The sequence below is a fragment of the Labrus bergylta genome, chromosome 11 (assembly GCF_963930695.1).
Source record: "Labrus bergylta chromosome 11, fLabBer1.1, whole genome shotgun sequence".
Classification (NCBI taxonomy): Eukaryota; Metazoa; Chordata; class Actinopteri; order Labriformes; family Labridae; genus Labrus; species Labrus bergylta.
In genome coordinates, this window is record NC_089205.1 from 28,556,923 (window position 1) to 28,578,235 (window position 21,313).

At 44.9% G+C, this 21,313-nt stretch overlaps 1 protein-coding gene across 1 annotated transcript in view; it reads left to right on the forward strand.

The window, feature by feature from the left end:
• Positions 1–2,145: 2,145 nt before the first annotated feature.
• The window catches only part of si:cabz01090165.1 (uncharacterized protein LOC100333421 homolog), a gene marked incomplete in the record, with an annotated part of 351,393 nt that continues 332,225 nt past the window's right edge, over positions 2,146–21,313 (forward strand). Inside the window, 2 exon segments of the mRNA XM_065960260.1 lie at positions 2,146–2,755; positions 2,840–3,617.

Consider the following 21,313-nt stretch of genomic DNA (forward strand, 5'->3'; position numbering starts at 1 on the left):
CATAAACTCAACAAACAGCCACTGATGCACCGTTTCAGTAAGGCCTTAAGCACGCAATAAGTTTAATGTCCAGTCAGGATCTATTGTTTCTTCATTTAATTTAGACATACAAACATTTCCAACTGCATACATTGACCTGTCTCATTGACATGGTAAAAAACCTGTGGCCCCTCCTGGTGCATCACCCAACAGTGACACACCTGGTACATTTAAAGTGTTCCTAATCAACCCATGTGCTTGGCAAGGTGCCCACTGCCCCCTGGTGTTCACAAACAACAAAAACAATAAATAACCAGAAAATGGCTGCTACACAGTCACTTAAGCTGTAGTCGTAACCCGGCTCACTGTGTCGTAGCTGGGGATGTTGCACCTCTGTGTACCGCTTATTAGTTGTTAATATTAGGCATATTTAGCTAAGTATAAAGCTACATATGTAATGCTAAGTTGAACTGTTGTAGCCTGTAACACATCGTGCATGAGAGTAAATGGTAAAAACTAGGGTTGGGAAAGTTAACCCATTATTTTCGCGTTAACTAATTAATTAATTATCGCCGACAACTATTTTATCTCGCATTAACGCAGTTTTTATGATTTATTTTCTTATTGTAAAAGTCTGTTGCTCACTGGCTTTTATTTTTGTAAAATTCCCATCGTGAGCGAGCCTAGCATGTTGCTTACTGCTGCGCATGACTGCTGCAGCGCTCACAGGAAACAGGAAACAGTCAGAAAAGAATTGGTGGAAACGGTCAGAAAAGAATTGGTGGAAACAGTCAGAAAAGAATTGGTGGAAACAGTCAGAAAAGAATTGGTGGAAACAGTCAGAAAAGAATTGGCGGATAATCAAGCGTGGAGAAGGGTACGGAACTTTTACATGGCCATTTTCATTTTAAATTTCTCCCTGACGGCGCAGTCCACAGAGCCGAAGTTATTTGTAACCACTGCGAAGTTGAATTTTCTTATCACCAGAATACTTGATAAGTAGGCTACTCCAAAATATGTTGCAGCCATAAACTCAGACGGACGCTGAAAGGTCGTTTCACTTGTCTTCACTTTATTGAAGCGTTTAACAAAGACCCAGAACCTTCATTCACTCTGAGTCTCTTCAGCTGCTCAATAATCACTACAGCTTTCTTACTAACTCCGGAGCATCACAACAACAACACTCTTCTTCTCTGAACTTCTGCATGTCACTGTTTCTCACTCACAGACTCCACCTTGTGGCGTAGATTATGCAGCGCATTTAATTAATAACATGTCAACATCAACTGCTTGAATAATGTTGCAGTTCAGAAAAATACATTAACATGAGTAACTTTAAAGATGAATTCAAAAAGATTATAAACTAAAGGATTTCAAAATGACAAGTACAACAAAAATGTGTTTGTGGGGTCCTCGATAACCAAACAATAAACATCAGTGTTCTCAACCTGTCACACTCTCCCCCACTTTAAAAAAGGCGTCCCGACACTTTCATTATACGTCTTAGCCTAAAACCTTTCTGGGCAGTTTTTTTTGTTATATGACAAACAGGATGACATTATGCCCTTGCAGCGGCAATAAGCTTTAGTTTTGTATTTATTTGCTTTGATTACATTGTTTAAGTTGAGAAGTACATTGACAACAAAAGTGCGCTATACACTACTTTTGAATTCATTATTGGATTTTGTGTATAACAATACGATTAATCGTGATTAATCACAGGAACTGATGCGATTAAAACTTTTAATTGTTGCCCAGCCCTAGTAAAAACACATTCACACACTGATGGTAGAGGCTGCATGTAACGTTCATCAGAAGCAACTAATCCCATTCATATGCATTCATGCACCGCCAACGAAGCATCAGGAGCAATTTGAGGGTTAAGTGTCTTACAGGAGCAGGAGCTGGGGATTGAACCCTGGACCTTCTGGTTAAGAGACGACCGACTCTATCAACTGAGCCACAGCCACCCTGAAATGTTACTTATCTATCTATCTATCTATCTATCTATCTATCTATCTATCTATCTATCTATCTATCTATCTATCTATCTATCTATCTATCTATCTATCTATCTATCTATCTATCTATCTATCTGTACAGCCATACCCACACAGACTGTATGGGTGTGTCTTTTTATTGAAGCTTCTCGTGCACACCTCTCAGTCCCCCTCCTTGCCTTGTCATTCCGCCACGTGCGCCCACAGCCTCCTCTCCAACCTGCGGGGAAGCACGCGCTGGAATCTGCCGCTGGAATTAAAAAACTTCCACGGCTATTCACAAGCAGCGGCTTCCATCGAGAGAGCAGACCGAGAGGGCTGCTGCTGCTGCTGCGGAGGAGGAAGAGGAATTAAGCGGACATCGGAGAGGGAATTTGACCGACACTGTGACGTGTCGGAGCCTGGACGGAGGATTACCACAGTCTCCAACCGTGGGGAGATTTTGTCTTCCCTCTAAAAATAGGCGACTTTGGTGCTCAGCCTGCTGCAGGTCTGTCCGCCCCCGCTCGGAGATGATAACGGAGATGCTGACTGGTTGAAAGACGAGCTTTCAGTCAGCGCCTCAGAATTTGTTGGTTAAACTCCAAACTGCATTTCTCCAAGAAAAATGATTCCGGAGATCCTCGCTGGATTATTACAGTAGGGTTGTCTGTGGTGTGATTTGTTGGTGATCGGAGCTGGACACCGCCCGGACCCCTGCTTCAAGGCTATACCGGACCGGGATTTCAGCTTCCAGCCCTTCTTGCTGACGGGAGGAAACTGCGCACATAACCGGAGTACGTTTGGATGGAAATTGTCTTATCTGGTAAAAAAAAAAAGGAATCACCTGGAGGAATAACTGCATGTTTTTTTGTTAACAGACCAGCCGTGCAGAGACCCACACGGATGCTTGAATAAGTGAGAAGGTTATTTGCACTCAAGGACACCCTCCGTGTTGGTGGTGGGTGTAGTTTCGTTGGGTTTTTGGAAGCACAGACCGGAGCTGCGCGCAGATTTCTCGCGGATTTAAAGGTATTTTGCCTCCCAGCGTTACTTTTTCTTTGCATTGGATTTCCCTCTGGGGACTGTGCTCGAGTGAAACGGCACATTTACATGGATGGCACGACCCTGTTACTTTAACGGAGTCACGTTAATTGGGCTTTAGGGGGCGAAAGGGAGACTAATAGGAGTTTTTTTCCGCAACCGCATGACCCCTCAACCCACCCACCCTGCTCGTTTGAGGATCTATGCGTATTTTGGGTTTGCAAGGTGAGACCACCGGCACCTGGATTCCTGGTTAGCCCCCTTTTTTGCCGGGCTTGCGCGCACGTCTGTTCCGGTAATTCCGCTTCTTCTGCTGCTGCTGTCCGGTCCCCCCCCCCCCCCCCCCCCCCACACACACACACACACACACACACGCTCTCTCACACACTCCGGTTTATTCAGCTCCAGAAAACTACCAAGATAGCCTCTCTCTCTGTCTCTCTCTCTCCCTGTTTGGATGGGAGAGGAGAGGAGTTGGGATACGGAGCCTGATCGCCCTTTTTTAGAAAGCCTGCCGGGGCTTCTTCTTGTGGTTTAACTCCCATCAGTGGACGGGGAGCAGAAGAGAGGGGGAAAAAGACAAAACAAGAGGAGAGGAGCTGGAGATCGATGAAGGTAAGGCTGATTGATCGGCTGTTAATAATGCAGGGTGTGTGAGATGGCGGACTGAGCTCTGCTATGCAGCGGATTTTTTTTTTTTTTTTTTTGCCAGGGGGATGCCAGGCTCATCGCGGTGCCAACAATAGTTGTATTCTTAGTGCCCAGGAAATGAATCATCGCTGTAATCTGATTAGGCTCTGCCATAACCTCGCTCTGTGTGCGACTGCTCTCTTTTTCTGCGCCCATGTTGGCACTCTTACTGGACTCTGCCATCCTCTCAGGGTGCAGACAATTTATTTAGAGAGCCTCCTGACAGGGTTTTTTTCTCCTGTGGTTCAAACGGTGAACGGCTAAATTGTTATTTTGGCGTCTCATTTCTTGTGACCATGCAGGCACGGCTGGCAGCCCCCGCCGTGCCTGTATGGGAATGTGTGCGTGCAAAATCTCTATCTTTGCGCGCATGTACGTGTGGATGCATTGGTTTCTCGAGTGTGTGTAGTTGATGTGTGTGTGGGAGCGCAGTCATACCACGCATTCTTTTTTTTGGGGGGGGGGGGACCTTCCCTCTGTCTCACTGCCTCTTTATCTGTCTCACTCTCTCGTTTTCTAAAGCTGCCTCATCATACCGCTTCACTTGACTGGCGTTACAGCCACATCAATTATGCAAGAGGCAAGGAGATGAGAACACAAGAGGAAAGGAGAGGAGAGGTGAGAAGAGAAGTGTAGGGAGGGGAAAGGGAGACATTGTGGAAGCGAGAGAAAGAGGTCTGCAGGGAAGGGTCAGGGAGTGTGGTCAGATGGTAGAAGTGAGTATATTGAGCAGCAGAGGGACAAGATAAAGAAGGGTGGGTGAAGAAGGAAAGGACAAGACACTGTTAAACAAGGAGATACAGAAACAGACAAGGACAGAGGAGAGGAGATTTACATGGAAATGAGGATAAAAAGAAAGGGGATGAGATGAGGAAAGATTGGAGGAGGGATGTGTGAAGGAGGGTGGAATAGGCAGTGAAGGAGCAGAAGGGCTGAATAATTTTTAGAAGAAGTGACATTGGGTTCTTTGTTTATCCAACGTGCTAAAGGACTGAACCAAAATCTTACATAATTTCACTCAACATGTGTGGAGGTTTGAACTGTCAATTAAGGAGACAAAATATGATTTGCTCTGAGAATAATTGAGATGGTGCAACATTTTGCAGGAGGAGCATTCATAGAAGAAGAAAAAAAAGTATCAATGATGTAAATGGACCAGGCTTAATGATGTTACATATTGGACAGTGCTATCAGATAGCTGAACAAGTCAGACATTTTGCCTGGTAACACAAGCCCGTGAGGAGCCAGGGTGTGTTTATTAACAAGGGGCTGCTCCGCACTGGGAGAGCTTCCGTTTCAAATAAAGAACGTTGAAATAATATCTACACAGACATTTAAAAAACACTTCAGTTTATAGATGGATTTAAACACATTTAGCAGGATTCAGGATCAGTTATTGAACCTCATGAACAGGGTTATAGACATGGTTATTGTGCAACTGCTTGCACTCTAGTTTCAGGACCATAGAGAGCTTCTACAGGGTGGAAAGTATAGTTATAGTGCCATTTGTTCAGCTCTAGTTTCAGGACCATGGAGAGCTCCTTCAGGGTAGTTGGCTCATTCTGTTTGCAGTATCAGCACCATGGGGAGTTCCAACACGTTAATGTGAGGTCTGTTTGGCTGTAGTTTCACGAACATGCAAAGTGTAGTTACAGTGCCATTTGTTCAGCTTTGGTTTCAGGACCATGGACAGCTCTGTAAAAGTCACAGTGCTCCTTGTTGAGCTCTAGTCTCAGACCAAGAAAAGTTCCTGCATGTTAATTGGGCCACCAGCTCTGATTTAGTTTCAGGACCATGGAGAGCTCCTACGGGGTGGAAAGCATAGTTATAATGCCGTTTGTTCAGCTCTAGCTTCAGGACCATGGACAGCTCAGTAATAGTCACTTATTGAGCTCTAGTTTCAGACCAAGAGTTTCTACATGTTATTTATGCCACCAGCTCCTATTTAGGTTCAGGACCATGGAGAGCTCCTGAAAGGTAGTTGGCGCTTGCAGTTTGCAGTATCAGCACCGCGGAGAGATCCAACACGATAATTGTTAGGTGGGTTGGGCGGTAGTTTCACGACCATGCAAAAAGCAGTTATAGTGCCATTTGTTCAGCTCTAGTTTCAGCACCACGGAGAGTTCCAGCACATTTAATTTGAGGCCTGTTTGGCTGTAGTTTCACGACCTTGCAAAGCATAGTTACAGTGCCATTTGTTCAGCTCTAGCTTCAGGACCATGGACAGTTCTGTAAAAGTCACAGTGCTGCTTGTTGAGCTCTAGTTTCAGACCAAGAAAAGTTCCTGCATGTTAATTGTACCACGAGCTCCAATTTAGGTCCAGGACCATGGAGAGCTCCTACAAGGTAGTTAGCGCTTGCTGTTTACAGTATCAGCACCATGGAGAGATCCAACACGGTTATTGTGAGGTGGGTTCGGCGGTAGTTTCACGACCATGTAAAACGTAGTTATAGTGCCATTTGTTCAGCTCTAGTTTCAGGACCATGGACAGCTCTGTAAAAGTCACAGTGCTGCTTGTTGAGCTCTAGTTTCAGACTAAGAAAAGTTCCTGCATGTTAATTGTACCATGAGCTCCAATTTAGGTCCAGGACCATGGAGAGCTCCTACAAGGTGGAAAGCATTGTTATAATGCCTTTTGTTCAGCTCTAGCTTCAGCACCACAGAGAGTTCCAACATGTATAATTTGAGGTCTGTTTGGTTGTAGTTTCACGACCTTGCAAAGCATAGTTACAGTGCCATTTGTTCAGCTCTAGCTTCAGGACCATGGACAGTTCTGTAAAAGTCATAGTGCTCCTTGTTGAGCTCTAGTCTCAGACCAAGAAAAGTTCCTGCATGTTAATTGGGCCACCAGCTCTGATTTAGTTTCAGGACCATGGAGAGCTCCTACGGGGTGGAAAGCATAGTTATAATGCCATTTGTTCAGCTCTAGCTTCAGGACCATGGACAGCTCAGTAATAGTCACTTATAGATCTCTAGTTTCAGACCAAGAGTTTCTACATGTTATTTATGCCACCAGCTCCTATTTAGGTTCTGGACCATGGAGAGCTCCTGAAAGGTAGTTGGCGCTTGCAGTTTGCAGTATCAGCACCGCGGAGAGATCCAACACGGTAATTGTGAGGTGGGTTGGGCGGTAGTTTCACGACCATGCAAAAAGCAGTTATAGTGCCATTTGTTCAGCTCTAGTTTTAGCACCACGGAGAGTTCCAGCACATTTAATTTGAGGCCTGTTTGGCTGTAGTTTCACGACCTTGCAAAGCATATTTACGGTGCCATTTGTTCAGCTCTAGCTTCAGGACCATGGACAGTTCTGTAAAAGTCACAGTGCTGCTTGTTGAGCTCTAGTTTCAGACCAAGAAAAGTTCCTGCATGTTAATTGTACCACAAGCTCCAATTTAGGTTCAGGACCATGGAGAGCTCCTACAAGGTGGAAAGCATTGTTATAATGCCTTTTGTTCAGCTCTAGCTTCAGCACCACGGAGAGTTCCAGCACATTTAATTTGAGGCCAGTTTGGCTGTAGTTTCACGACCTTGCAAAGCATAGTTACAGTGCCATTTGTTCATCTCTAGCTTCAGGACCATGGACAGTTCTGTAAAAGTCACAGTGCTGCTTGTTGAGCTCTAGTTTCAGACCAAGATAAGTTCCTACATGTTAATTGTACCACAAGCTCCGATTTAGGTTCAGGACCATGGAGAGCTCCTACAAGGTAGTTAGCGCTTGCTGTTTACAGTATCAGCACCATGGAGAGATCCAACACGGTTATTGTGAGGTGGGTTCGGCGGTAGTTTCACGACCATGTAAAACGTAGTTATAGTGCCATTTGTTCAGCTCTAGTTTCAGGACCATGGACAGCTCTGTAAAAGTCACAGTGCTCCTTGTTGAGCTCTAGTTTCAGACTAAGAAAAGTTCCTGCATGTTAATTGTACCACGAGCTCCAATTTAGGTCCAGGACCATGGAGAGCTCCTACAAGGTGGAAAGCATTGTTATAATGCCTTTTGTTCAGCTCTAGCTTCAGCACCACAGAGAGTTCCAACATGTATAATTTGAGGTCTGTTTGGTTGTAGTTTCACGACCTTGCAAAGCATAGTTACAGTGCCATTTGTTCAGCTCTAGCTTCAGGACCATGGACAGTTCTGTAAAAGTCATAGTGCTCCTTGTTGAGCTCTAGTCTCAGACCAAGAAAAGTTCCTGCATGTTAATTGGGCCACCAGCTCTGATTTAGTTTCAGGACCATGGAGAGCTCCTACGGGGTGGAAAGCATAGTTATAATGCCATTTGTTCAGCTCTAGCTTCAGGACCATGGACAGCTCAGTAATAGTCACTTATTGAGCTCTAGTTTCAGACCAAGAGTTTCTACATGTTATTTATGCCACCAGCTCCTATTTAGGTTCAGGACCATGGAGAGCTCCTGAAAGGTAGTTGGCGCTTGCAGTTTGCAGTATCAGCACCGCGGAGAGATCCAACACGATAATTGTGAGGTGGGTTGGGCGGTAGTTTCACGACCATGCAAAAAGCAGTTATAGTGCCATTTGTTCAGCTCTAGTTTCAGCACCACGGAGAGTTCCAGCACATTTAATTTGAGGCCTGTTTGGCTGTAGTTTCACGACCTTGCAAAGCATATTTACGGTGCCATTTGTTCAGCTCTAGCTTCAGGACCATGGACAGTTCTGTAAAGGTCACAGTGCTGCTTGTTGAGCTCTAGTCTCAGACCAAGAAAAGTTCCTGCATGTTAATTGTACCACGAGCTCCAATTTAGGTTCAGGACCATGGAGAGCTCCTACAAGGTAGTTAACGCTTGCTGTTTACAGTATCAGCACCATGGAGAGATCCAACACGGTTATTGTGAGGTGGGTTCGGCGGTAGTTTCACGACCATGTAAAACGTAGTTATAGTGCCATTTGTTCAGCTCTAGTTTCAGGACCATGGACAGTTCTGTAAAAGTCTCAGTGCTGCTTGTTGAGCTCTAGTTTCAGACTAAGAAAAGTTCCTGCATGTTAATTGTACCACGAGCTCCAATTTAGGTCCAGGACCATGGAGAGCTCCTACAAGGTGGAAAGCATTGTTATAATGCCTTTTGTTCAGCTCTAGCTTCAGCACCACAGAGAGTTCCAACATGTATAATTTGAGGTCTGTTTGGTTGTAGTTTCACGACCTTGCAAAGCATAGTTACAGTGCCATTTGTTCAGCTCTAGCTTCAGGACCATGGACAGTTCTGTAAAAGTCACAGTGCTCCTTGTTGAGCTCTAGTCTCAGACCAAGAAAAGTTCCTGCATGTTAATTGGGCCACCAGCTCTGATTTAGTTTCAGGACCATGGAGAGCTCCTACGGGGTGGAAAGCATAGTTATAATGCCGTTTGTTCAGCTCTAGCTTCAGGACCATGGACAGCTCAGTAATAGTCACTTATTGAGCTCTAGTTTCAGACCAAGAGTTTCTACATGTTATTTATGCCACCAGCTCCTATTTAGGTTCTGGACCATGGAGAGCTCCTGAAAGGTAGTTGGCGCTTGCAGTTTGCAGTATCAGCACCGCGGAGAGATCCAACACGATAATTGTGAGGTGGGTTGGGCGGTAGTTTCACGACCATGCAAAAAGCAGTTATAGTGCCATTTGTTCAGCTCTAGTTTCAGCACCACGGAGAGTTCCAGCACATTTAATTTGAGGCCTGTTTGGCTGTAGTTTCACGACCTTGCAAAGCATATTTACAGTGCCATTTGTTCAGCTCTAGCTTCAGGACCATGGACAGTTCTGTAAAGGTCACAGTGCTGCTTGTTGAGCTCTAGTTTCAGACCAAGAAAAGTTCCTGCATGTTAATTGTACCACAAGCTCCAATTTAGGTTCAGGACCATGGAGAGCTCCTACAAGGTAGTTAGCGCTTGCTGTTTACAGTATCAGCACCATGGAGAGATCCAACACGGTTATTGTGAGGTGGGTTCGGCGGTAGTTTCACGACCATGCAAAATGAAGTTATAGTGCCATTTGTTCAGCTCTAAAGGACCATGGACAGTTCTGTAATAGTCACAGTGCTCCTTGTAGAGCTCTTGAGGGAACTCCTGCATGCTAATTGTGCCACCAGCTCTGATTTAGTTTCAGGAACATGGAGAGATCCTCTCCAGTTGTTATTCAACTTCAGTGAAAGGGCCTTTCTTAAATACACTCCCTAAACACTTCCACTGCGTTCGCACGCTTGCAAGGAGGGTCCGTCACAGTGAATGCGGTCCAAAACCTTGGAGTGCAGTTAAACCTTCCTACAGCGAGTATGCACCGATGTTTACTTACTGAACAGGTGTAACACCTATTTTTGTTTGTCATGGGAAACGCTTCGTAAGTAAAAGTTCTGCATTATAACCCGCTAAAATTTTGAATAGGATTTTTATTGTTTTTAATCGTAGTATTTTTATTGTTTTTAATCGTAGTATTAAAAAAAACTGTAAAAAAACTGATGTAAAAAAAACTAAATGTTCATATCATAACTAGGATCTAATTAACAACTTTAATTTATTTGACTTTAAAGTGACATGTTTAAAAGGACGTGCAAAACCCTTAGCATCTTATAAACATCAGATTAGAAGCATAAAATGTTTAAAAAAGAGAAATATTTTTTGTCACATCTTCGCAACATTTGAAATAGTCAGTATGGCTTCAGAACATGGAGGGCTTAGAGTTAGACTTAGAAAACGGTATTTGTCCCAGAGGGCAATATGGTCCCACAGTCCACCCAGACCTTCAAACATAGTTTCATCACATTTGTTTGTTTTCCATAAAAAATAAAGGATGTATGTAAAGGGATGCTGAAATGAATAACCAGTCTTACCGCTGAGGTCTGACTTTTTGTTTTTTCTTCCCATGAGGAAGAGCAGATTTAATTTAGCAAATGTAGTGAGCTCCTTCATACTATTACTGTAGTGCCATACACAGTTCAAAGAGTGCTGCATGAAATCTATAAATACATTCAAACAAGCTGGACGTCAGAAGCAATGACGACTTCTTAGAAGCATTTTGATCTCAGTGCCGAGGCCTGACTCAGGATCGCAGAGAGCTCCTATGGATTTATTGACCGAGCCGTACAGTCATTGTCACGGTGACACATTTCTCCAGATGTTGTTTGCCGTTTCAAAATGATGAGTCCCACATTAGTGCGGTGGTTTCACAGCCATTGGCACATAAAGGGGGTAAGAGAACAAAAAGAAGCGTCCACAAATCTATGAAAGTTTTTATCACGCAGCATAGAAAACTCTTTGGGATGTGTGTCTCTTTGAGTCTGAATAATAGAGCTGGCTTTAATGGTTTCAGTGTCAGGGTGCAGAGAGGCTGAACAGATGCAGACAAAGCAGGAGGTCTTAATCAGTCGGCATTGTTTGCCTTTTCCTGCCACATGAGATGAAAAGAGCTCACAGAGCATTAGGCTGATGTCGTGAGTGCAGACAGTGTTGTGCAGGCTGAATGTAGACGGCGTCCTTGCTGCTGCTGCTGTTATTGAGTAAGACATTGAATTTCCATCACCCTCAGAGGTTTGTTCTGCAGCCGACCCCTTGACCTCTGACCCCCTACTGGTCTTGATCGAGAAGATAATAAGTGTGATAGAATCAATATGGAACTATTATGTTGCTGTATTATTGCAGTTTCAGTATGTCGATACTCCCTTATGAACTCTGATCTATTTATAGAAGTAAGAAATTTACATTTAGAGGCTTCAGAGGGATTTGGGACCTCGTTAGAATACTAGATTGTTCTAGTTAGTGTAGCTGGTCGTTAATAATATGATCACTTAGCTCCTCTATGCATCTTCTGAAGGATGGTTTTACTGTCTCAAACCCCCATTAACACTAGCATGAACAGTGTTTAAATATGACAAGTGCTACTACTTTGATTTATTAGTAAGCATTTCTAAAACAAATGCATTGTCTTTTAAGATTTCAGCACCAGAGACAGAGGCCTTTAGAGAAGTCCATAGCCCGTGTTCAGACTGCCCGTTCAAGTCAAAATATTTACTGTGATATTTCACCTACACAGTGAATATCATGGAGGGATTATGGGTGGAAGTGATCCCACCTCTGTGCCGCCATCAGAGGTAGAAACAGAGGCGTTACAGGGGTGAGGCAGGATCGGGCGGAGCCAGTAGGGGAGTGCTGTGCTGTGTGTGTGTGCATGTCAGAGTGTGTGTGTAAGTGGAGCTACTGCTGTTTCACTACACTTCCTGCCACCAGAATGAGACTATCAGGCCGTCTTTCCCATATATACCCCATATTTATCAAATCCAATTTTAAATGCATATTCAGGGCCCGATCAGAGCTGAAGGCTTTTCCAACTTCAAAAAAAGACTTGGCTGATTTTCATCTTAGAATCTTTCTCTTCAATTTGGAACAACTGTTATATTCATAGTTGTACTTATTAATTTTGCAACACACTTCTTAGTCACGGCGTGGGCTGTAAATTCATTGTCAGTGTTTTTGTTTTTAAGAGGATTTCCATTTTACTTAGACTCATGAATTTGCTCAGAAGTAGGATAAACAGACAGGTGGACAATTGAGTAGGATGTAATGGTAGAAGGACAGATCAGCAAGACGAACATACGAGCAGAAATGCTTCTACTCGTACATGAAAGCAGACACAGGCGCGGTGAGAAATGAAACTTTGCAGACAGGTAGGCGGAGAGACAAACACAAAACCCAGACAGCAGAAAGAACAGGCCAGCCGGGTGGCAAACCATCCAGTTGTCACGGTGAAGTGTAATAACAGAGGGGAATGTGTTAATGCAGAGTGATGTGATGTATCCTGGTGACTATTATCATATGGAGAGCATTGTACTGTACTTCACATCCCATTAGCAGAGAGAGAGAGAGAGAGCACACCCCCACCTTCACTCTCTCCCAGCGTGCTGCTCTGATGTGTTTTCCACATTCTTCTACCTATGACACACACATCAGCGGCTGTACTTCCTGTCTGCTTTCTCAGAAACCATCAAAAAATCCAATGTGGCATTTGTGGGAGATCCTCCAGCACACTCATTATGTTTCTAGTTAACATGCAAACTGGGTTTTAAAACAAGGGCTGTGGATGTTAAAGGTTTTATATGTGATTTTTCACACTTCAATATAATATAAATCAAGTCTATCCTCTGAATATAACTCTGTGAGTCATGACTGTCTACAATGGGTGTAACACCCGAGTCCCACTGTCTGTGATGTTTTCAGAGTTTTCAGAGTCCTATCTTCACTTTGTTTACATCGCCTGGACGGCCGGCTGACTCCTCCCCTCGTGTATAAAAGTTGTTTAATTGAGGGACTAGAGAAAAGAAGAATAACATACTGTACTCACTGCTTAACTGTGTTTCTAGATCACGCTCATTTCAGGTAAATTTACATGCAGTGTGAAGATACCAGCATAATAAAGATCACTAGCATTAGCATGCTAACACAACAATGCAGCGCGAATTGTTTTGGTTTCATGCTGGTGCTCAAGGGCGACATCTGCTGGATCAAAAAATCACATGTAAAGCCTTTAAGGATACTGGACTGCAGAGGAAGACCGAGTTTGTTTGTTGTGTGAGTTAGGAGAAACTGAAAACGAGAGATTCACTTTTTGTTTTACTGCCTGATGTACGCTGACGTCAGGGATCTTCTTTTTAAAAGAATGTCTTCAGTTTATGTTGATTTCTTTTGGCTGGACGATTCTGAAAAACTTGAGTTGTGTTTTAAAAAAGGAACTTTTGTTATAGCAGATTTTGTTTGTAAAGCCTGGGAAAAAATACATAACACGTTGTTTAAGACTGAACTGTGACAGGAGCCAGCGACTTTGTAATGTTATGATTTGTAAATGTGAACCACTGAACTGAATTCTTTGTCTTATGAGCCCATGAGGGTCGGGCACTTTGTGTGCATGACACGGAAATGAATTAAATCAAATCAAAATCATATATTATATTTTTGGTTCTGCATCTGTTTGTTTCAGTTGCATGGTTTTGGAACGGCTGTGGCTCAGTTGGTAGAGTCGATCGTCTTCTAATGGCAGGGTCAAGGGTTCGATCCTCAGCTCCTGAAGCCACATGTTCGATGTGTCCCTGGGCAAAACACTTAACCTCAAGTTGCTCCCGCTGCTTCATCATCAGCATGTGAATGGATGAGTTACTTCTGATGGACTCTTTACTCAGCAGCCTCTACCATCAGTGTGTGAATGTGTAGGTGTGACCTGCGGTGTAAAAGAGCTTTGAGTAGTCGGAAGACTGGAAAACAGCGCTATACAAGATCAAGTCCATTTACCATTTCTAAATCAGCCCTACACAAGATATTGTTTCTGAAGTCACACCAACATTTGAGTCACATTGCAGGCCATGCAAATATCCACTGGTCCTCTTTCCTCCTGTCCATGCTGGTGTCAGAATTGCACATAGGAATAGGGTAAGTCAAGGTAATGAAGGAGATTTTTTTTATCAGTAATTATACGTAAGAATAAGCGTGCTGTGTGTGGTGTCTATTTTTTAGGGTCAGCCGTGTAATACAGCCGTTGAACGTGATCCAGACTTAACATTTCCCTGGCTGCTTCAGAGTCTGCTTATTTAACTGGCTCTCTGGCCCCGGTCCAGCCGGTCTATGATTGGACGTCTCTGTTCTTAAATGTGCTTGCCAGCTGAAAAACACAAAAAACAGACTGACATGCTTCTAATTTCCTTGAAGCTTTGAATTGAAAAAAGAAAAAAAGGATGTGTTTTTTTTTCTCCCTCTGGGAATTAGGTTATGTTTTGATCTTTGCAAAGCTGCCATGCAGAACTGTTTCTTTTCCTTACTTTTTTGTACAACTCTAAATGTTAAGCAGACTCTAAGGTTTCAGAGGCAGCGGTGAAGGATTGTTATGTAACGGCACCCCCCACTCTCGGGTCAGATAAAGAGGTTAAGGGTCATCATAAATATCTAGATCATAAAGCATGATTTAAACTCCAGTGGGAGTTCTGCATCCTGTCTGGTTAAAGAATTAATCTGTGGTTTAATCCCTCTGCCTCAAGCTACACCCCAATCCCTCCATCCCTCCATCCACCCATCTGCTTCTTCATCCATCTGTCCGTCCATCCAAACTAGACAGCTCGCTTTCCTTAAATGCATTTCCTTTGTACACTTCCTTTCCCTCAGCTTTCTGAGATCCTGTCTCTGCTTAGATAGTGTTGTTTGTTGCAGGTGCACTGCAGGATTTCTATCAGAGACGGTGCAATTAAATGAGATGCCGCTGCGACGACTATCTGCACTTCATGCTTTGGCCCCCAGGAGCTGCTTCTTATCAGCAAATGTCATTTCCCCTCTGTTGTCTCTAGCTTTGCTTTGGATCACACGGAGCATTTCTGTTGTTTTTTTTCACATTCAGCCGCAGTGTGCAAACATAGCAAGAATACTAACAGCTCCACTATTACTGCTGCAGGAAATAGTGACTTAAAATGACTGTAATTTAGCTCCATTCCCCCCTAAAGCACGGGTAGCTGCGCTGTATATTTATCTTAATTCTTTCCCCACCTCAGAAAAAGATCCCTTTACAAATAAAGAGGTGTAGACTGCTTCTTAGGGTTTAGACTCCCTGCTTCTACGATGACTGATGTGGTATTGTAGCAGGAATCAAACCCACTGTTAGGTTATGGATTTAATGTCTGATCTGAATGGCTGCAGTTAGATCATGGGCCTTGTAATATCCTCAGACTCCCACACACACACACACACAGGCTCCAAATACTCCACAATTACAACACTGAGGTGTTAATTTATTTCTTCCTCCTCACCTCTCCTCCTCCTGCTTTCTCTCATGTTTATTTTTACTATTGGTGATAAAAGGTTTTTTTTTAAATAGACTCACAGAAAGTGTGACCTACTTAATGCCCAAATAAGGTGTTGCACTTCCTTTGTCAGACAAGTGGAGACATTAACAGTGCTGTTAAAAATAGCCGCCTCTAGCTTTGCCTGAAAACATAGACACTCTGAGGTTTTTCATCAGGGTTACAGGATTTCTGTTCTCGTTGAGGCGTGTGATGAACACGTGTGAAGTCAGTTAAGAAGTCATGTAATCCTGATGTTTCTGTGTTTGAGGCAAAGGGAGAGGAAAACACATCTTGATGTTAGCAGACGGTAAAGAGTCGTTTAGACGTTGAGTCATGAACAATATGGAGCTGTTTTATTGTTGTCCTGACACAATCAGTAAATGATAACACAAATTTATCCGGTGGTCGCGGAGCCATGTTCAGTGGGTCGCGGAGCCATGTTCAGTGGGTCACGGACGTGTGACTGGGGAAAAACAGTGTCAAAAAAGTCCATCAAGCCCTTTAAAAACATGTTGGTTTTGTTCCTTCTCTTTATTCCGTCACATGTTTCCTGCCATCTGAGGTCCAAACTGCGCTGTTTTTCATTCAATAAATGTGATTGGTTGAAAAAATATCAGAAATTTGGGTCACGATTTTCATGAAGGAGTTGGTGGTGGGTCTTTAGGCGAGAGCAGTTGAGAACCACTGCACTAAAGAATCAACCTGATAATCACTCTGAAGTTCTCTAACTTTCTCTGTTTAAAGGTGGAGTCGTTTATCGTTGCAGTTTGTAAACACAACATTCAAACTGGGCTCCTCCTCCTCTAGAAGCTCACACTCACTGCAGGACGTAATGTGTAGATTTTACTGCTTGTACCTACACAGCAAGCTACTGCATGCTAGCACAAGCTAACCGCCAGTGGTTGTCACCTGCCTGTCCAACAGGAAGCAGGCCAACTCCACGTCCGATATGATCAGGAGTCTGTTTATTGTGATTTATTTTGAAATTCCGTATGAATTGATCTCTGCTCAGTTTATCTTGCAGCAGTGCATGCTGGCTTTTTTGAAAATTGAGGGCGGAGTTTGTCAGGACAATGCGGGAGCGTCAGGATCTCACACTTTTTAACATTCTACCTGCTGAAGCCTCGTGTCTTATTTCCTTTATCCAAATTACTTCAAGTGCTGTTTTTTTCTCTAAATGAATCGTCTTGCAATCAATCTGTGTTCCTTCACCTCCATGGGAGAACGTCAGACAACCTTTGTTAGCACGACAGAGGAATTTATCAAAAGGACGTTTGTCAAGAATCAAGATTTGAATATATTTCCAGTTTAAAAGTGTTGAAGTTCAAAGTCTAGCCACTCTCTTCTCCTCTCCTCTCCTCTCCCCTCCTCTTCTCCTCTCCTCTCCCCTCCTCTTCTCCTCTCCTCTCCCCTCCTCTCCTCTCCTCTCCTCTCCTCTCCTCTCCCCGCCTCTTCTCCTCTCCTCTCCTCTCCTCTCTTCTCCTCTCCTCTCCCCTCCTCTCCTCTCCTCTCCCCTCCTCTCCTCTCCCCTCCTCTTCTCCTCTCCTCTCCTCTCCCCTCCTCTCCTCTCCTCTCCTCTCCTCTCCTGTTTCCGTTTCCGTTTCCGGTTTCCGGTTTCCGGTGAGTGTGAGTGTGAGTGTGAGTGACGGTGGTGGTGTTGCGAGTGGCGCGGAGATTGAATTGTTTGCTATCCTTTCTACTGTTTTCAAAGTGCACGATCAGGTCAGATTGTTTTCATATTTGTATTGAGTGTTGTTGGCTGTGTAAGACAGATCGTTGGAGGGGTTGGAGGGAGGAATGGCGTCTGCTGAGACGCCACCTCCGACTCTCCGACAGGGAGTTCGGATAGTCCCTCCGAACGGTACTGTCACCGTGGAGGAGGTTCTGTTAGCTGCAGGTGAACAGGTAGGCCATGAGAAACTCTTGTATGCATCCCGAATGAACAAGGCTGTGGTTGTTTTTCTGAAGAGTGAGCCTCTTGTGTATCAGCTGATTGAGAGTGGTGTGTTCATTAGGGATTTGTTTGTGCAGGTTTCCCCGTTGTCGGTTCCCTCTACGCGGATCACCGTATCCGGTGTTCCGCCGTTTATTTCTAACAACTTGTTAGAGAACGAACTCCGCAGGTTTGGGAAGTTTGCGAGTGGTTTCAAAACTGTGAGTCTAGGGTGTAAAGATCCCAAACTGAAACATGTTCAATCTTTGCGGCGTCAGGTGTTCATGTTTTTGGATTCGCCCACACAGACTCTGGAGGTTTCCTTTAGAGTGAAACACGGTGACGCTTCTTATATGGTGTATGCGAGCTCGGGACAACTGAAGTGTTTTGAGTGTGGTGATGTGGGACACAAACGTTTTGCGTGTCCGCACAGACAGCAGGAGGCGGCTAGTGCTGCCGCTGACGCGGGTAGCTCTGTTAGTGTGGCGCATGTGGCGGGGGCCGCGTCCGCGTCCGCGCTTGGGGCGGAGGCCGCGTCCGCGTCCGCGCTTGGGGCGGGGGCCGCGTCCGCGCCCGTGCCTGGGGCGGAGGCCGCGTCCGCGTCCGTGCCTGGGACGGGGGCCGCGTTCGTGCCCGTGCCTGGGGCGGGGGCCGCGTCCGCGTCCGCGCCTGGGGCGGAGGCCGCGTCCGCGTCCGCGCCTGGGACGGGGGCCGCGTTCGTGCCCGTGCCTGGGGCGGGGGCCGCGTCCGCGTCCGCGCCTGGGGCGGAGGCCGCGTCCGCGTCCGTGCCTGCGGCAGAGGCCGCGTCCGCGCCTGCGCCTTGTGCTGAGGCCGTGGCTGAGGTAGAGGTGGCTTCGACCAGCTCTCAGGCTACAGAAAAATCACAGACTGTAGATAATGATAAAACTGAAGATTCCACAGGTTCTGCAGTTGTAGATGTTTCATTGAAGGAAGGTAAGACAGTGTGTTGTAGCCAGGCATCATGTGAAGGAGAGGACATGGATGAAGATTATGAGTCAGACAATGCATCCATTGCTGATTTGCCAAATAGTGGCTCTGGTCTTTATTCTTTAGAGTCAATCAATCAATTTATGGATGAAACGTACAACAAATCAGTAAAAATCAGTGACTACTTTAGTGATACTGAAAAGTTCATAAAGTCAGTCAGCATACTGAAAAGACAGGTTGGGTTTGACCTCCTGGACGCGAAAAAACGGTTCCGTCTTAAAAAGCACATCACCGCACTGAGGAAAGTTGGACGTAAGAGTGTGAAGAAGACAAAGAAATGATCATGCATCACAAGGTGTTTTTCTTCTTCTACTGCTCCCTGTTTGTGTCTACTTATCTGTTCTTTCTCTCTGATCTTTCTATGAGGAGTCTTAAGATAGGATCTCTTAACATTAATGGTGGGAGGGACAGACAGAAAAGGGGCCTTATCTCTGAGATCTCAACTCAGAAAAACATTGATATCTTGTTTTTACAAGAGACTCATACCACACCATCAGATGAGACAGATTGGGGTTTATGGTGGGAGGGCTCTAACTACCTTAGCCATGGCACCAACCTTAGTGCAGGAGTAGCCATTTTGTTTAGAGCATCTGCAAATGTAAAGATCGTCTCTTGTGCTGAAATTGTAAAGGGAAGGCTTTTAATTGTAAGAGCAGAAATAGAGGACACTGTTTTCTGCTTCACTAATATTTATGCTCCAAATAATGGAGCTGAAAGGGTAGCTTTCTATACCCGCCTCCAAAAGGAGTTAGTGATCTATAATCAGGATCAGATCATTCTTGGTGGTGATTTTAACTGCACACTTGATTTCACCGTGGATAGAATAGGAGAGGAGCCACATCCACATTCATCCCAGACTTTAAACACTGTCATCTCTCACCTGGATTTGTTGGACACATTTAGAGTGAAACATCCACAATCCAGACAGTATACATGGGTCAGGGTTAACAGTAACAGGGTGTGTGCAGCTAGACTGGACAGGGTTTACATCTCCAGAACTCTCAACCCCAGATTAATTCATTGTAATATTCTGCCTGTCGGCTTCACTGATCACCATTTTGTTAGTGTGGAGCTGATTATTTCACCAGGTGAAAGGGCTAAGTCCTTCTGGCATTTTAATAACAAGCTTCTACTGGACAATGTTTTCTGTAAAAACTTTGGGTGTTTTTGGGATCAGTGGCAATTAAGAAAAGTTGAGTTTGATTCTTTGAAGCTTTGGTGGGAGGTTGGTAAAGCTCAGATTCGTGTTTTTTGTCAGCAGTACACGTCACACTCTTCTGCTAGATTAAAAACAGTCATTAAAAATCTTGAGGACAACATTAAGAACCTTGAGGAGGGGTTAAATGGGAGTGTGGATCCCACCACTGGTACCCTGCTGAAGGAGAAACGTATGGAGTTGAGCTCTTTCCTGCAGGAGAGGGTGAAGGGAGCTCTTGTGCGGAGTCGTTTCCTTCAACTCAAAGACATGGATGCCCCAACGTCTTTCTTTTTCAATCTTGAGAGATCTGTGGCTCAAAAAAAGCTGCTGACTTGTCTGAAACTGCCAGGAGGTCGAATAACAGCTGATCCAAAGGAAATGAGCAGTCACGCCATGCAGTTCTATGAGGATCTGTTTGGAGCAGAGAGTTGCAGCCAGGAGTGTCGCAGGGAGCTCCTGGAGGGTCTCCCTCAGCTCAGTGTGGAGGAGAGGTCTCTTCTGGAAGGGGAGCTGTCTCTGGAGGAGCTCACTGCTGCTGTCACTCAGATGGCAACAGGAAGAGCACCTGGAATAGATGGGTTGTCCACAGACTTTTTTAAGAGGTTCTGGAATATTCTTGGGTCTGACCTGCATAGTGTTTTAATGGAGTGTTGCAGGACCGGGTCTCTTCCTGGTTCTTGTAAGAGAGCAGTTCTTTCCTTGCTCCCCAAGAAAGGTGACCTGGCATTGTTAAAAAACTGGAGGCCGGTTGCTTTGCTTTGTGCGGACTACAAGATCCTCTCCAGAGCTTTATCGAACAGACTAAAGGACGTTCTGGGAAGTGTGGTCCATAAAGACCAGAGTTACTGTGTTCCAGACCGGACAATCATGGATAATGTTTTTCTTATCAGAGATGTCATTGATGTGTGTAAAATCTATAATCTAAATGTTGGCATTGTGTCTCTGGATCAAGAGAAGGCGTTTGACAGGGTGGATCACTCGTATTTGTTTTCTGCACTGAGGTCTTTTGGTTTTGGGGATGGTTTTGTGTCATTAGTTGGTTTGTTGTATCAGGATGCACAGTGTTTGGTGAAGATGGGGGCGGGGTTGAGTCGGCCAATCCCTGTACGGCGAGGGATCAGACAAGGTTGTCCCATCTCCGGCCAGCTGTACAGCTTGGCTATTGAGCCCTTGCTGTGCAGGTTGAGGAACCGGCTCAGCGGGCTTTCTTTGCCCGCGGCCTGTAGCATTGAATGTCCCCCTACAATTTCTGCCTATGCTGATGATGTAAACATCTTCATCTCCAATCAGGGGGACGTTCGGTGTCTGCGGGACACCCTGTCCCTGTATGAAAGGGCAACAGCTGCACGGGTGAACTGGGAAAAAAGTGGTGCCTTATTGGTGGGAGAGTGGAGGGACCAGGCAGTGCCCAGTCTGCCGGGTGGACTTGAGTGGGGGAGGGAGGGGTTGAAGGTGTTGGGGGTTTATTTGGGTACCGAGGGCTTTAAAAGTAAAAACTGGGAGGGAGTTAGGGAGAAAGTGTGCGCTCGGTTGTCTAAATGGAAATGGTTGCTACCCCAGTTGTCGTATAGGGGAAGAGTTCTGGTGGTCAATAACTTGGTTGCCTCGACTCTCTGGCACAGACTTGTGGCTTTGACACCTCCAAGAGGGCTGGTGGAGGACATTCAAAGGGCCATCCTGGACTTCTTCT